General features: G+C 42.9%; 1 protein-coding gene across 11 annotated transcripts in view; it reads right to left on the reverse strand.

Annotated features, from left to right (window-relative positions):
- LOC126183341 (uncharacterized) overlaps window positions 1–15,792 on the reverse strand; it is a 191,445-nt gene that overhangs the window by 136,439 nt on the left and 39,214 nt on the right. For all 11 annotated transcript variants that reach the window (XR_007536723.1, XM_049925213.1, XM_049925220.1 and 8 more), the window contains exon 2: window positions 1,748–1,825. The gene's annotated coding sequence lies outside the window, so the exon portion shown is untranslated. The remainder of the gene's footprint in view (window positions 1–1,747; window positions 1,826–15,792) is intronic.

The following is a 15,792-nucleotide window of genomic DNA, read 5'->3' on the forward strand; positions in this document are numbered from 1 at the left end:
TAATAGAAATATTAATCTTTAACTCTTTATTGGAATATACAGGGTGATTCAAAAAGAATACCACAACTTTAGGAATTTAAAACTCTGCAACGACAAAAGGCAGAGCTAAGCACTATCTGTCGGCGAATTAAGGGAGCTATAAAGTTTCATTTAGTTGTACATTTGTTCACTTGAGGCGCTGTTGACTAGGCGTCAGTGTCAGTTGATGCTAAGATGGCGACCGCTCAACAGAAAGCTTTTTGTGTTATTGAGTACGGCAGAAGTGAATCGACGACAGTTGTTCAGCGTGCATTTTGAACGAAGTATGGTGTTAAACCTCCTGATAGGTGGTGTATTAAACGTTGGTATAAACAGTTTACAGAGAATGGGTGTTTGTGCAAAGGGAAAAGTTCTGGACGGCCGAGAACGAGTGATGAAAATGTAGCACGCATCCAGCAAGCATTTGTTCGCAGCCCAGGAAAATCGACTCGCAGAGCTAGCAGAGAGCTGCAAATTCCACAATCAACTGTATGGAGAGTCCTACGAAAAAGGTTAGTTGTGAAACCTGAACGTCAACTACCCGAGGCGATGGATCGGCCACCCGGCAGCCCGTGACAGAGCACTTCATCACTGGCCTCCAAGAAGCCCTGATCTTACCCCCTGCGATTTTTTCTTATGGGGGTATGTTAAGGATATGGTGTTTCGGCCACCTCTCCCAGCCACCATTGATGATTTGAAACGAGAAATAACAGCAGCTATCCAAACTCTTACGCCTGATATGCTACAGAGAGTGTGGAACGAGTTGGAGTATCGGGTTGATATTGCTCGAGTGTCTGGAGGGGGCCATATTGAACATCTCTGAACTTGTTTTTGAGTGAAAAAAAAAACCTTTTTAAATACTCTTTGTAATGATGTATAACAGAAGGTTGTATTATGTTTCTTTCATTAAATACACATTTTTACAGTTTTGGTATTCTTTTTGAATCACCCTGTATATTAGCCTCATTTTCATAATCTGCCACCACAAAACCACTCCTTTTAAAAATCTTTCCTGATGAAGCAACCGTTGGTTGCGAAAGCTTGAATTTTGTGTGTATGTTTGTGTGTCTGTCAACCTGCCAGCGCTTTCATTTGGTAAGTCACATCATTTTTTTATGTATATATATTAAAAAATTTTGTTTCGTATGTGCATTTCTAGTGCACTTCGACACGTTCCACATCAAAACGGCTGCCGTACTGTGGGATTGATCAATGGAACACACAACCAACAAAATAAACACAACAAAACCTGATGTACATCACAAAGAATACAGGAAATGAAATCATTCATTGCCTTGTAAATAAATGAATAAAATTAATAAATACACAAATGAAAATAAATTCACAGCTGAACTTAGCGTACTTGTATACAAACATGATCTTACGTAAAGCTGTAAATACAGTACTGATATTCAACACAAATGAGCCAAAAACTACAGAACTAAGGGACCTATATGACACTTTGGAACCACAAACTAAAGGGACTCTGTTAACTGCACACATTTACATTTAGTACAAGCAAATCAGTAACAAAACCAAGCAAATGTTCAGCATGCAATTATGGAGCCACTAACGAGTCACTATAAAAACACCTTAATTTCAATATTCAGTCTATCACATAAACCTGAACATGATGCTAGAGAGTAACTAAATAAAAGAACAACAGAAACTTTAACTACATGTAAGCACAGCAGTGCCATCAAGAAAATTAGAAGCTGCATAAAGTTACCTGAAAGTCAGAACTCAGTCTGGTCTTTGGCTGTTTCTTCATCTTCAGTTTTTCAACAAAATAGTATACTGGGAAAACCTGAAACACACAAACAATTTACTTTCAATAACATTTCATTCAATGAGGACTGCCCCTCCTACACAGAAACTCAGAGTGAATTAAGTTGGACTTCCACAATACCAAATAATCATTCTACAAAACACGTCACAATGACCAAAAGATCCACATCAATTAAAAAATCTTTAGACCTGCAACAAATACAGGGCTACCTGTGAAAGCAGTCATGTGATCTACAAGCTAAGTTGCAATCAATGTCCTGTATTCTGTTAGGGCATGACAGCCAACTAGCTGTCATAAAAATGTACATATGCTCACAAAGTCCCAAACTTTTAGAACCAAAATTATACAGGTGGTATAGGACTCTAAAATGAGTACTTTGAAATACAAAACCAATGGTTGAAAATAATTAATTCAGGCAATATGAATTCTTAAATGAGACATGCATTTTTACGTAAACTGCTTATGTTTCTTAATGCAAAATGGCCTGCTAAGGGTTGACATTGATGGCTACACAGTTGTCCTAGTTACTCATTATAAAAATTACCTATGCGACTATCTCAGTGCCCTCCAGCCAATACAGGAATTATATACAGTAAAGGATATAATTTTCTGAACACTGAAAATCTAGTATGATGCAATGGCAGTGGTGGTGGTGGCAATGGTGGTCGTAATGATTTGATATTAGGGCATTCAATGAGAAGTATATTAGTTCCCTTTGTTGAATAATCACATACAGATATAGTTATCCTCTTCAACTGATGCACTAAACATCTTATTTCCTCTCTCTCGTATGGACTGATTACATTCACACATTCTTCATAGATTATTAAAACAGTATCTAAAACATACTATTACAATACCATAGTGGTGGGAGAAGGTAGCAAGAGTTACAGAGTTACTTAGTGTCCCTCACCCCCCCCCCCCACCCCCCCCCCACCCCCGCCCCACAACTACCCCCACCCAGTTGCATTTTATGTCTTAGCGGCACCTTGTCATCAGAGCGCCTGCAGAACGGACATGCAATATGGGTTGCTAACCCCTTTCCAGAAGCGTGGAGAGAAACATTGCCAGCGGACAGAAACAGTAACAGACTTTCCAAATAAACAAGGAACTACTTTTCCAGACAACATGTGACAGTGTTCCACCAATCAGAACTCATATGACAGCTGTAACACTCCACCAACCCGGTTCTATAGGCATTCCTAGACCAACAGACAGGCATTGTTTATCAACCGCTAGGAATAGCTCCGGCCAGTACTTAGGCCAATCCTAGCCTTCTATTCACTCGCCATAGTATTGTAGTAGTATGTTGTATTTTATAGAGTAGTTTTGGTCAGTATTTTCTTCCATTGTCTTGTTTCCTTATCTGTTTTGCTACCACAGAGTTGTAGGTTTTTTTTTGTTTGTTCTGCGTTTAAAACTTAGTGTATACCAAGAAGGCGTTTTTTTCTTTAATTGTAATAAAGTGTGTTCAAACTGACTGTTAGTGTTTTCCTGCCAACTGCAGGACACTACAGTTATTGGCGACGAGGATAAAACTTTAATTTTCAAATGGAAAGGCCCCCTCTGACGAGCTTCTTCAGTCCTTAGTGGAAACTCTGCAGCAGATTCAGTCAATGCTCATGTGATCAGGAATTCGCTGTCACTCACCAGTGTTGCAAGTAGCAGCCCATAGGATCGATTCTATTCGTTGATTCGCAATATGGTGCTATTTCACACACCAGACAAGGGTCTTTGGGCTGATATTTTGAAGTTACAAGACCTGTCCCTCGACACCTGTTTGCCTATCATTTGTGCATTTGAACCGTCTCACTAGCTACAGCTGCCACGTCTTGATCCAGCTGTTTTTGTAGCTCATCAATTGCTTAGCACCAAGCAGGAGCCTTGTCAATCCGTTTGCCCATTCCATGACAGGAAGTCTTTCACCCGACTTCCATCCTGTATGGACTGTTTCTGGACTCACCAACAGTTGGAGTGCTCCCATCGGTGAGCAAGATGCACGGTTTGCAGCTGAGTGGCCCATATTGCTGTGGTGTGTCAGGTTTCATAGAAATAATGTGTCGATGCCACGCTCTCTGGGGACACACAGGCTCGTCATGAATCATCACCTCAGGACCTGGAAGCCTTGAATTCCATTGATGGCCAAGTATTCTCCATCATTCCCCAGTCGGGTGCCCATTATCTCGTTACCTTGGAGGTCACGCATATTCCGGTGGTCTTCAAAATTGACACGGCATCATCCATCTCTATTGTGGATGGTGCCACATACCAATGTTTGGGCTCGTTGGCTTTATCCCCACACACCAACGCATTGCGCAGTTTCAGTAATCACTCTATATCCATGAACTGCGTTTTTTCCACACAAATCTGCTACAACAGTCGTTACTTCACCGCTCAGCTTTTGGTGGTCGGATCCCTGGAGCTACTAATATTCTGGGTGTGGACTTTTTTGGTCGTCTGGGTTTACCAGTGCAGGACACAGTACACGCAGTGTCGATTCCCTCATCGGATGCCCTCCTTGTCCCGTTGCTCAGAAAATATGACATGTTGCTCTCACCCTCCACACCACGGAAGAAGGGTTTCACCGTGCATGTTCATGTTCTGCTTCTTCTGCTGTTTCTCGTTTTTTTAAGGCCCACACGGTTTCCTTTGCTCTCAGAGACAGACTCCAGGTGAAACTTTGCCGCTTACAGGATGAAGGCATCCTTTCTCCCATTGCGCACAGTAGCTGGGCGATGCCTATTGTGATAGTCGAGAAGCCGAATGGTGCTTTATGCATCTGTGGTGATTATAAGGTCACAGTCAATTCTCAATCCATCACAGATGCCTATGCTGTCCCATCAGTGGATGACATACTCACATGTCTTGTGGGCTCAACAGTTTTCACCAAAATTGATTTGCACGATGCTTACTTGCAGATGCTGTTGGATGAGGAATCGCAGCAGATCCTAGTCATCCATACCCTATGTGGCCTTTTCCAGTACAACCACCTCGAGTTTGTTGCCAGTGCACCCACCATTTTCCAACATTATATGGAACACCTCAAACGCCAGGTGCCAGGGCGGCCAATTATCCGGACAATGTCATCATCAGTGGCTCGTCCGCAGTGAACATCACTGGCAAGCTGGACTGGCTGTTTCAGGTTTTTTCTGAGGCTAACCTTTTTTGTGCGAGAGGTCAGCTATTTCAAGTTAACGATTGATGTCCACGGCCTACACACCTCTAAAGAGTATGTCAAGGTGATTCGAAACATGCCTCCTCCCACCACCGTGAAGCAACTGCAGTCCATCCTTGGTCAAATCAACTATTATCGGCATTTTATACCCCACACCATTGAGATTTCGGTGCCCCTGACCTGGTTATTGCACAAGGGTGCACATTGGGTTTGGGACACGGGGTGTGATCTGGCTTTCACACGTCTCAAGTCAACTCTCTCCCGCCCTCCTTGTCTGGCCCTGCTTACAACCCTTCCCTGCCCCTCATCGTCGCTGCCAGCGCCTCAGATTATGGCCTGGATGTGGTCCTCTCACATGAGGTCAACAGCATTGAGAGGCTGGTGGTTTTTGCACCCAAAAAATTGCCTGACGCTCAAACCAAGTACAGTCAAATTGAAAAGAAAGCTTTGGCGCTGGTTTATGCCCTGATGAAGTTCTACGATCTTGTGTATGGTTGTCATTTCACGCTACAGACCAATCACAAACCTTTGGTTTCTTTGTTTCACATGGGTGCTGCAGTGCCCACCCAGACAGCGTGCAGCCTCCAGCATTGGGCGCTCTTCCTAGCAACGTTCGACTTTGATATTGTCTACCGCACCTCTGAAAGGCTCCGAAATGCCGATTTTCTGTCTTGGCTGCCTGCTGGGGCAGACCGTGAGTTTGACACTTCCCACTTGGTGTGTTTCCATGGACGCACTTCCATTGGATGCCGATGCGGTATGGTGGGCCACCACTCAGGATCAGTCACTGCAAGCTCTCCGCCACCAAATCGCTGTGGGTTGGCCAACCAGCTGTCGTAGCATCCGCAATGCAGAGGTCCAGCGCTTTTGGGATGATCGGCACAGTCTCTTTTTTCCGCAGTGGCGTTATCCTTTTGCAGAGTGATTCCAACATTCCCCGGGTGGTCATACTGCATGCGTAATGCATGTCCTCTACCTTCTCCATGCTGGCCATTGGGGCATCGTCCTTACCAAACAGTTGGCCCACCGACGCCTTTATTGGTGCAGTATGCATAAAGACATTGCCTCCCTCATGTCAACCTGTACCACGTGCCGAACACGTCAAGCAGCACCCCTGTGCCAGTATTTTTTCGTGGCCAGATGCTGCTGCTCATTGGGAACGTCTCCATTTGGATTTCGCAGGGCTGTTCCATGGTTCCCAGTGGCTCATACTGATCGACTCCGGTTCGGGAGACCCATATGTCTCCTGCATGATGAACATCACTTCTGCTGAGACTATCAAAATTCTCCAGCGCCTCTTTGCTGTAGAGAGACTCCCCAAAACGAGTGTCATGGATAATGGTCCACAGTTTACTTTGACCAAGTTTAAGCAACTCAGTATTGCCAATGGAATTTCCCCTCATCCATACCACCCTGTTTCACCTTGCATCAAACGGGCGGGCAGAACTTTTTGTGTGAACATTAAAGACCCAGCTTGATAAATTGCTGAGCCATCACCCGCTGGAGGAAGCCGTGCTTCTTTTCTTGGCTACATACTGTGCCGTCCTCCATGCCAATAAAAGTCTAGCGGAGATACTTCATGGTCAACCATTCCGCTCTCTCTTACTTATCTGTCCTGGTTCCCAAGGCTTCTCACCCTCACGCCTGCATGCCATAGCACTGCATGGAGAAGAAGAGTATGGAAAAAGGGCTGTCAATCTTCACGAGCTGTTACAGTGCAGTATCTACTCACTGTCTAGCGGCAAAAGTAATGTGGTGCAGATATAAAGTCTTGAGTTCGAGCCCACTCCATTCCCTATATTTTTAAATCACATTTTGGCTGACCACTAAAGTTATCAGTCTGATGAAACCTCAAATATAATTCACTTCAGTTTGTAACCCACCTGTAATGCAAAAACTACCAGAAAATATTGCGACAAACAGCTTGTGGCTGTGTCATGATCAGAACAGTTTACACTCGAGAGTTTCCTCACTGTACAGCAGCCATTGACCAATGGCTACTGCTAGGCGCCATCTGCCAGGTGAATGCACTGCGGAGCTATGAGTGTATTATCCACTGTCATTTTCTTATCTGAGGTTCTAGTACTTATCTTGCATTCGCTTACTGGATTTTGCATGATTGAAACCTATGAACATTGTTCTAGAGTTGTAAAATAGACTCACAAGTGGAGAAAAGGTCTCAGATTTGTGACATATTTTTCACTATGGATTTAATAGAGGGGTGAAGGCAGCTTGGAACATTTGTATTGTGTGTGGAGTGGCTGCTTTTGAGCAAAACATGTCAGAAAAGGAATTTCTTGTTTCAAGAAAGACCATTCTGGCATGAATGATATGCCACATTCAGGAAGTCTTGATAGCAGATATGTGATGAACAGTATATGATGAACTGCGGCCACTTAAGCATCATGCGACATTTGCATTCAATAGGCAAGGTTCAGAAGTTGGGGTACTCCATGCTCTAATTGAAACAACAAAGAAAAATTACTGCATTTTTTGCTTGAATGCCATCAATTCATACATTAATATTGTTACTGATAGTGAGTTATGATGCCTTTGTGTTAACTTATTAAGAAGACATTAATGGCTGAGCCGTAACAAGAGACATATGCTTGAGAAAAGATTATGTGTGAACATATTTTGAATCTGTTGGCTGAAAAAGGGTGCTGAGCTCTAGGAACTCTTGCGCAGAGTTGTGTCCATCTCAGCTGGTATTTCTTGCCAACAACTGAGACATCTTCCGGTCGCAGTGTAATAAAAATGACAGACAAAATTGCATCACATGTTGATGCTACACAGTAACACACAGCTAATTTCAAAAACAAAACTATCCAGGAGGTTGTTTGGAAAGTCATCCCTCACGCACTTATTGTTCTGATCTTAGGTCATCAAATGTTTACCTATACCACTATTTACTGAACAATCAATAAGAAAATTCATTTCCAGATGAAAATGCACTTCCAACCCGGTTTGACAACATCTTTAGCTCAGAAACAGTAGGTTCCTACAGGCGTGGAATTGGTGCACTGCCTGAGCATTGTTAATAGATAATGTGTGGGAATATATTGTTGATGACTGACAAATGTTTACTGTTCTGTTCAATAAATTAATGGAAAACACTGTTATAATATGCACTGTACTAATACAAATGAAATAAAACTTACCATGATAAACTTACGACGAAAGTATACATTAATAACACATTATGTATAAGTAACAGGGGCATGACTATATCAGCATGAATTACACTGAAGAGCCGAAGAAACTGGTATACCTGCCTAATATCATGTAGGGCCCCCACGAGCACGCAGAAGTGCCACAACACGACGTGGCATGGATTCGACTAATGTCTGAACTAGTGCTGGAGAGAACTGACACCATGAATACTGCAGGGCTGTCCATAAATCCATAAAAGTACAAGGGGGTGGAGACCTCTTCTGAACAGCATGTCGCAAGGTATCTCGGATACAGTCAGTAATGTTCATATCTGGGGAGTTTGTTGGCCAGGGGAAGTATTTAAACACAGAACAGAGTTCCTGGAGCTGCCCTGTAGACATTCAGGAAATGTGGGGTGTCACATTGTCCTGATGGAATTGCTCAAGCCTGTTGGAATGCACAACAGACATGAATGAATACAGGTGATCAGACAGGATGCTTATGTACGTGTCACCTGTCAGAGTCTTATCTAGGTGTATCAGGGGCTCATGTTACTCCAACTGCACGTGCCCCACACCATTACAGAGCCTCCACCAGCTTCAACAGCGCCTGCTGACACGCAGGGTCCATGGATTCATGGGACTGTCTCAATACTCATGTCCATCTGCTTGATACAATTAGAAATGAGACTTGTCTGACTACACTACCAATAGTAACATGTTTCCAATCATCAACAGTCCAATGCCGGTGTTGATGGGAAAGGGCGAGGTATAAAGCTTTGTGTCATGCAGCATACACGAGTGTGCCTTCGGCTCCAAAAGCCCATATTAATTATATTTTGTTGAATGGTTTGTATGCTGACAGTTGTTAATAGCCCAAAACTGAAATTTGCATCAATTTGTGGAAGGGTTGCACTTCTGCCATGTTGATCAATTTTCTTCAGTTGTCATTGGTCCTGTTCTTGCAGGATCTTTTTCTGGCCACAGCAACAGTGGAGATTTGATGTTTTACCGGATTCCCGATATTCACAGTACACTTGTGAAATGGTCGTATGGGAAAATCCTCACTTCATCGCTACCTTGGAGATGCTGTGTCCCATCGCTCGTGTGCCAACTGTGACACCACATTCAAACTCGCTTAAATCTTGATAACCTGCCACTGTAGCAGCAGTAACTGATGTAACAATTGCGTGAAACACTCGGCTAATATAGGCATCATCGACCACAGTTTCATATTCTGCCTATTTACATCTCTCTGTATTTGAATATGCATGCATATATCAGTTTCTTTGGTGCTTCAGTGTAGTAAGATGTTCACTTTGGGCTTTGAAACTGTCTGTGTTTACTTGTTGTCCTGTGTCATACTAAAGCAATATGGGAATATGGAATTTCATAAATACAATTCTGTATTCACAAAAACCAAATGTTACGTCGGCAGAAGTGGAAAGAGGCACTATCAATTGTGAAGTGTCATAAGATTTTCGCCCTTACACTACGAGATACTGGAAGTAGTGATACGATATTTGATGAAGTTTCCTTAATGTTTCCTTACTGATTTTTGATGTGGCTGCCTGCAGCTTTGTAACAGAATGGCTAAAAATATAGCCTTCAGTGAGCTTGGAAAATCAAGCCAACACAGCTTTCATTCGACACTCAACTACATTATCCCCAAACAAGCGATGAGCTGAAGTATCAGCCGCTCACTTATTACTCCAGTGGGGGCTGGGACACATAAATTGCAACATGAAAGATGAGATTATTTGGAATTTCCATACGTAATGACATTCTTGGAATCAAAACCTTAAATTTATAACCTTGTGCCTCACCTTAAATGAAAATCACAAAGATTATTCAATGATAATGACACACAAAATCAAGTGAAACTAGCAGAGAGTTCTGTGCCATCCAAGAAGTAACTCGTCGGTCACAGAGTTGCCAAACTTATTCTGCATTGTTGACCAGATTCAATTATACTACTAGCAGGAAGAATACCAGCCGATGTGACCCTTTAGCAGGCTCTGAAGTGATTACAGCTTACCTCTCAAAGACACAGCTGCTGACAGTTGGACTACCAAAAGTACATGTCACAGAGTTTTATTTCCATTTCTGTAACTATCTTTAGTGACAGAGCATAATTACTTATAATACTTAGGAGCACCAATTTGAAAATTAAATAGAATAAATCAATAACTGTAAGAATTATTTCTGTTTCTTCTGTCTTAAGCACACTGAATACTGGAAAGCTCATTCACCAGACAGGATTCACATTTTTGGAGTGTTCCATGGTTATACTATAAGGATTATGAGTAGACAACACATCTTTTTTTATCATTACACACTTTGAAAATATTTATCTTAAGAATGCTTTCATTGGCACTATCCCTAAAACTGAGGTATACAAATGAAAAGATAACAACACAACATTGATTGCAAAATGTTAACATCAACCAAGATAATTCATAAAGTATAAATAACGAAGTTCCACATCAAGTGATCTACTGTGCATGGAAACCATATGCCATGTCTGAAAAAGTGGTCTCCAAAGCGAATAGCGAATATTAGACCAGCTAACATGAAAAGAGAAGCAGTTGTCACCACAACGAGGAAGAAGGAACACAGAATGCTGATAGAAAAGTCTAGAAAAAGTCATCCTTAAGCAAAACCATCATTCATTCCATAAATACTCTAATAATGACAAAAATAATCTACTTGTAGTGATTACAATATTACCCCCTCTGATACTTTCTACTTAAAAGAGCTTTCCAACTTGCATTACACTCCAGACAAAAAGAACCTGAAATAGCAAGAGGTTCATCAAGCTAAGATTCTTTGCGTGTTTTCACATGAACAACTCCTCTAGGCTACCACAATGTTCAGATGACAATTATTGAGTTATAAGGCGATAGCATAGACAGGCATATGGTTGTAGAATTTGCTGACACTATCCGCATGCTGCTGATACATAACACCAAACTACCATTGTGTCATATTATAGACCAGATTTAATTTCTGTCTGTGAAAGAATTGCTCAACAGTGGGTAAATGGCACTAACACCTGTACACCCAACACACAACACAGACCCATTATATGCCAATTAATTGCAGCAAAATGCTCTATGCTTGTATCTTTCTGCCAACAACTTAATTTCTTTTGCAGCAGACTGTTACCCGTTGTGGAGGCAAGACATCAGTGTTACAGTCTATCACACCATCTTTCTCGTCCACTCTCTCTCCCCATCCATCACATCCACTGTGGATGTCTCATAAGCTTAATGCAATGAACACAGATGAACTTATGCCATGATCCCACAATAACGGTGTAAATTTTCAACAATGATGGTGGAAAGTAATTGTATGAATTTGAAGTAAGGGAAATTGGTCCGCAAACAACTGAGTAAAAAGTGAAAATCTTTCTGTTACCTCCGAGAGTTGCCCTCTTCTATTGCAAGCTTTTTGCTTTCCATATTTTGAGAGGTGGTAATCTGGACAAAACCAAGACAAAAATGACCAATGTTAATGGGCTTTAAACTGCATACCTTAAAAACTGCGAGCACTTGTTCATCTTTACTACTGTGAAACACATCTCTCCCACTGAACAAATACTCATAACTCTACGGTACACATTTAGAGCCCATGTTTACTACACAATTTGTTATTGTTTTGGTTCATACTACTTCCTCTTAAAATATACAAAGTAAAGAGCTTGCAGCAGAAGAGGTCCAATGTCAGATGTACCAGAATGATTTTTGCTTGTAACTTTTGACTTGGTCGTTTTCGGACCATGGACCCTTACCTAAAATTGATACATTTACTCTCCTCCAGCGCCCCTGAAAGTTTGTGCCATCGTCACGTAATCACCCTGCAGTTTTGGAGACATCCAGCATGGTTGCGATGGGTGAGGCGTTAATGATGGTGTGGTAGACCGTAACACTTTTTTCTCACCTCCACAATCGGGTGACAGTCTGCTGCAAAAGAAATTAAGTCGTTGGGAAAAAGATACAAGAATAGAGCATTGTGCTGTGATTAATTGGCATATAAAGGGTCTGTGTTGTATTTGCAGCACAGGGGTGTTGATGCCATTCACCCATTGTTGAGCAATTCTTTCACAGGTAGAAATTAAGTCTGGTCTATAATCCTACTCAGTGGTAATTTGGCATTACGTATCAGCAGCGTAGGGATAGTCTTGCCAAATTCTACAATCGTCTATGCTATCTTCTTACAACTTGATAATTCTCTTCTGAATATTGTGGTAGCCTAGAGACATCATTCATATGAAAACATCAGGGACTAAATAACGCTCTGCGCAGGTGCACTGTAGAATCTCAGCACCACACACAGCTTGGTGAACCTGAGTAGTGGGTTAAAGACAGTTCTGGTGCAATTTTGATATCAAATTGAAATCAAATTAATTATGAAAATTAATTAATTGATCAATTAACAACCCCCACCCCTGAGGACGTCATGGGTTTTCCCCAGCTGGCACCAAACCAAATTCGAAAATTGTTCTGTTTCAGTCATCATACAGATGCTGATGTCTAAGCCAAACATATTCCACAATCCCGAAACAATTGGTCAGGGATAATGCAACCCTCATTATAGCCTTCAAACAAGACAATCTGAATTTAAAACACATTTACCAAGCACATGTAGGAAGTGACATGCTGTTCAATTATTTTGTAAAGATACAGGCTGATTGCTGGAATCATTCACAATATGGGTTTCTCATTATTGATGAAACGAGAAAACTGAATGATAGTCGGAGTACATGAAACTTCCGAAAGTTTCTGTATATGTGGCCTGGTAAGAGAGGTAAATACATCAGCATATGCTGAACCATGGACAAATTCACATGCACATCTGGCTCTCAAGAGAATGGGTGTACATAGACAGAAAATTCTGTTCTTACAGCCAAGCAAATTGTCGGTGTTACATCAGCATACAGCATGGGAAGAAGCAGAAGAGGATGATTGTTCAGCCAGAAATACAAACCTCCGAAAATCTGGAAGGAGTAGGGCCGCAGACAGCAACAGAGCCAAGAAGAAGAAATCCCTTATTGGGACAGATATTGGGCCAATGGCTATCTGGTGTTGTCTGATATACCGGGGATGACGGGATTGAAACCCGTGGGGCCTGACTGAAGATTGTTATGGATGCAAAATCACACCGATGGATAATGATAACTCACTTGAGATCCAGATATTTTGTTTTGAGTGATCAGTCCAACAGTATCATTAGTTTGTTTTACCTTTGAGACAAATTTACAGTTAAAACAACCAAAAATAACAATCAGCATAGAACAATCAAATACCAAAATGGTGCTTGTAAAGGGAAATGCACATGAAAGCTCATATTCTGTCTTACACAAGACCTCAAATTTATAGGCAACACTTCCATTGAAGTTACGGTTAGCCTCATATTCGTATCTTGCTTCTTCATTTATTTCTTAGCAAGGAACGTAATGAAAGCTTTAGAAATACATTCTGAAGTAGAATGAGATTTTCACTCTGCAGCGGAGTGTGCAATGATATGAAACTTCCTGGCAGATTAAAACTGTATGCCGGACTGAGACTCGAACTCGGGACCTTTGCCTTTCGCGGGCAAGTGCTCTGCCAACTGAGCTACCCAAGCACGACTCACGCCCCATCCTCACATCTTTACTTCTACTAATATCTCATCTCCTACCTTCCAAACTTTACAGAAGCTCTCCTGCAAACCATGCAGAACTAGCACTCCTGAAAGAAAGGATATTGCGGAGACATGGCTTAGCCACAGCCTTGGGGATGTTTCCAGAATGAGATTTTCACTTGCCCGCGAAAGGCAACGGTCCCGAGTTCGAGACTCGGTCCGCCACAGAGTTTTAATCTGCCAGGAAGTTTCATATCAGCGCACACTCCGCTGCAGAATGAAAATCTCATTCTGGAAACATCCCCAAGGCTGTGGCTAATCCATGTCTCCGCAATATCCTTTCTTTCAGGAGTGCTAGTTCTGCATGGTTCACAGGAGAGCTTCTGTAAAGTCTGGAAGGTAGGAGACGAGATACTGGCAGAAGTAAAGCTGTGAGGATGGGGTGCGAGTCGTGCTTGGGTAGCTCAGTTGGCAGAGCACTTGCCCGCGAAAGGCAAATGCCCCAAGTTCGAGTCTCGGTCCGGCACACAGTTTTAATCTGCCAGGAAGTTTCATTCTGAAGTAGGTAAAAAAATTTCAAAGCCTTAGAAAAACATTCTGAAGTAGCTGAAAATTTTCAATTCATCTTCTTGTCGCTCGGTAAACACAATGCCTGGATGCAACCAGAATGTTTCTTTCAAAGCTTTCAGCCTTATGGGCACCACTACTGCAAGCATTGAGGATCCATCTTGACTACCATCTTTCTTTTTTTTTTTTTTTCAAGTCTACTTGCATGGACTCCTTGCAGCTAAGAAGCAAACCATGATTCTACAATAATTCTCACTCTACTAGAATGAACAGTGTATTTTTTTCTTTCATGTCTTGAATTTCTGTTGTCATTTACTCACTTGGTAAATTATCAGGTCAGCTTTACTTTTTTTTAAACTTTGTTAATACACTCCTGGAAACTGAAATAAGAACACCGTGAATTCATTGTCCCAGGAAGGGGAAACTTTATTGACACATTCCTGGGGTCAGATACATCACATGATCACACTGACAGAACCACAGGCACATAGACACAGGCAACAGAGCATGCACAATGTCGGCACTAGTACAGTGTATATCCACCTTTCACAGCAATGCAGGCTGCTATTCTCCCATGGAGACGATCGTAGAGATGCTGGATGTAGTCCTGTGGAACGGCTTGCCATGCCATTTCCACCTGGTGCCTCAGTTGGACCAGCGTTCGTGCTGGACGTGCAGACCGCGTGAGACGACGCTTCATCCAGTCCCAAACATGCTCAATGGGGGACAGATCCGGAGATCTTGCTGGCCAGGGTAGTTGACTTACACCTTCTAGAGCACGTTGGGTGGCACGGGATACATGCGGACGTGCATTGTCCAGTTGGAACAGCAAGTTCCCTTGCCGGTCTAGGAATGGTAGAACGATGGGTTCGATGACGGTTTGGATGTACCGTGCACTATTCAGTGTCCCCTCAACGATCGCCAGTGGTGTACGGTCAGTGTAGGAGATCGCTCCCCACACCATGATGCCGGGTGTTGGCCCTGTGTGCCTCGGTCATATGCAGTCCTGATTGTGGCGCTCACCTGCACGGCGCAAAACACGCATACGACCATCATTGGCACCAAGGCAGAAGCGACTCTCATCGCTGAAGACGACACGTCTCCATTCGTCCCTCCATTCACGCCTGTCGCGACACCACTGGAGGCGGGCTGCACGATGTTGGGGCGTGAGCGGAAGACGGCCTAACGGTGTGCGGGACCGTAGCCCAGCTTCATGGAGACGGTTGCGAATGGTCCTCGCCGATACCCCAGGAGCAACAGTGTCCCTAATTTGCTGGGAAGTGGCGGTGCGGTCCCCTACGGCACTGCGTAGGATCCTACGGTCTTGGCGTGCATCCGTGCGTCGCTGCGGTCCGGTCCCAGGTCGACAGGCACGTGCACCTTCCGCCGACCACTGGCGACAACATCGATGTACTGTGGAGACCTCACGCCCCACGTGTTGAGCAATTCGGCGGTACGTCCACCCG

The sequence above is a fragment of the Schistocerca cancellata genome, chromosome 4 (genome assembly GCF_023864275.1).
Source record: "Schistocerca cancellata isolate TAMUIC-IGC-003103 chromosome 4, iqSchCanc2.1, whole genome shotgun sequence".
In the NCBI taxonomy this organism is placed as follows: domain Eukaryota; kingdom Metazoa; phylum Arthropoda; class Insecta; order Orthoptera; family Acrididae; genus Schistocerca; species Schistocerca cancellata.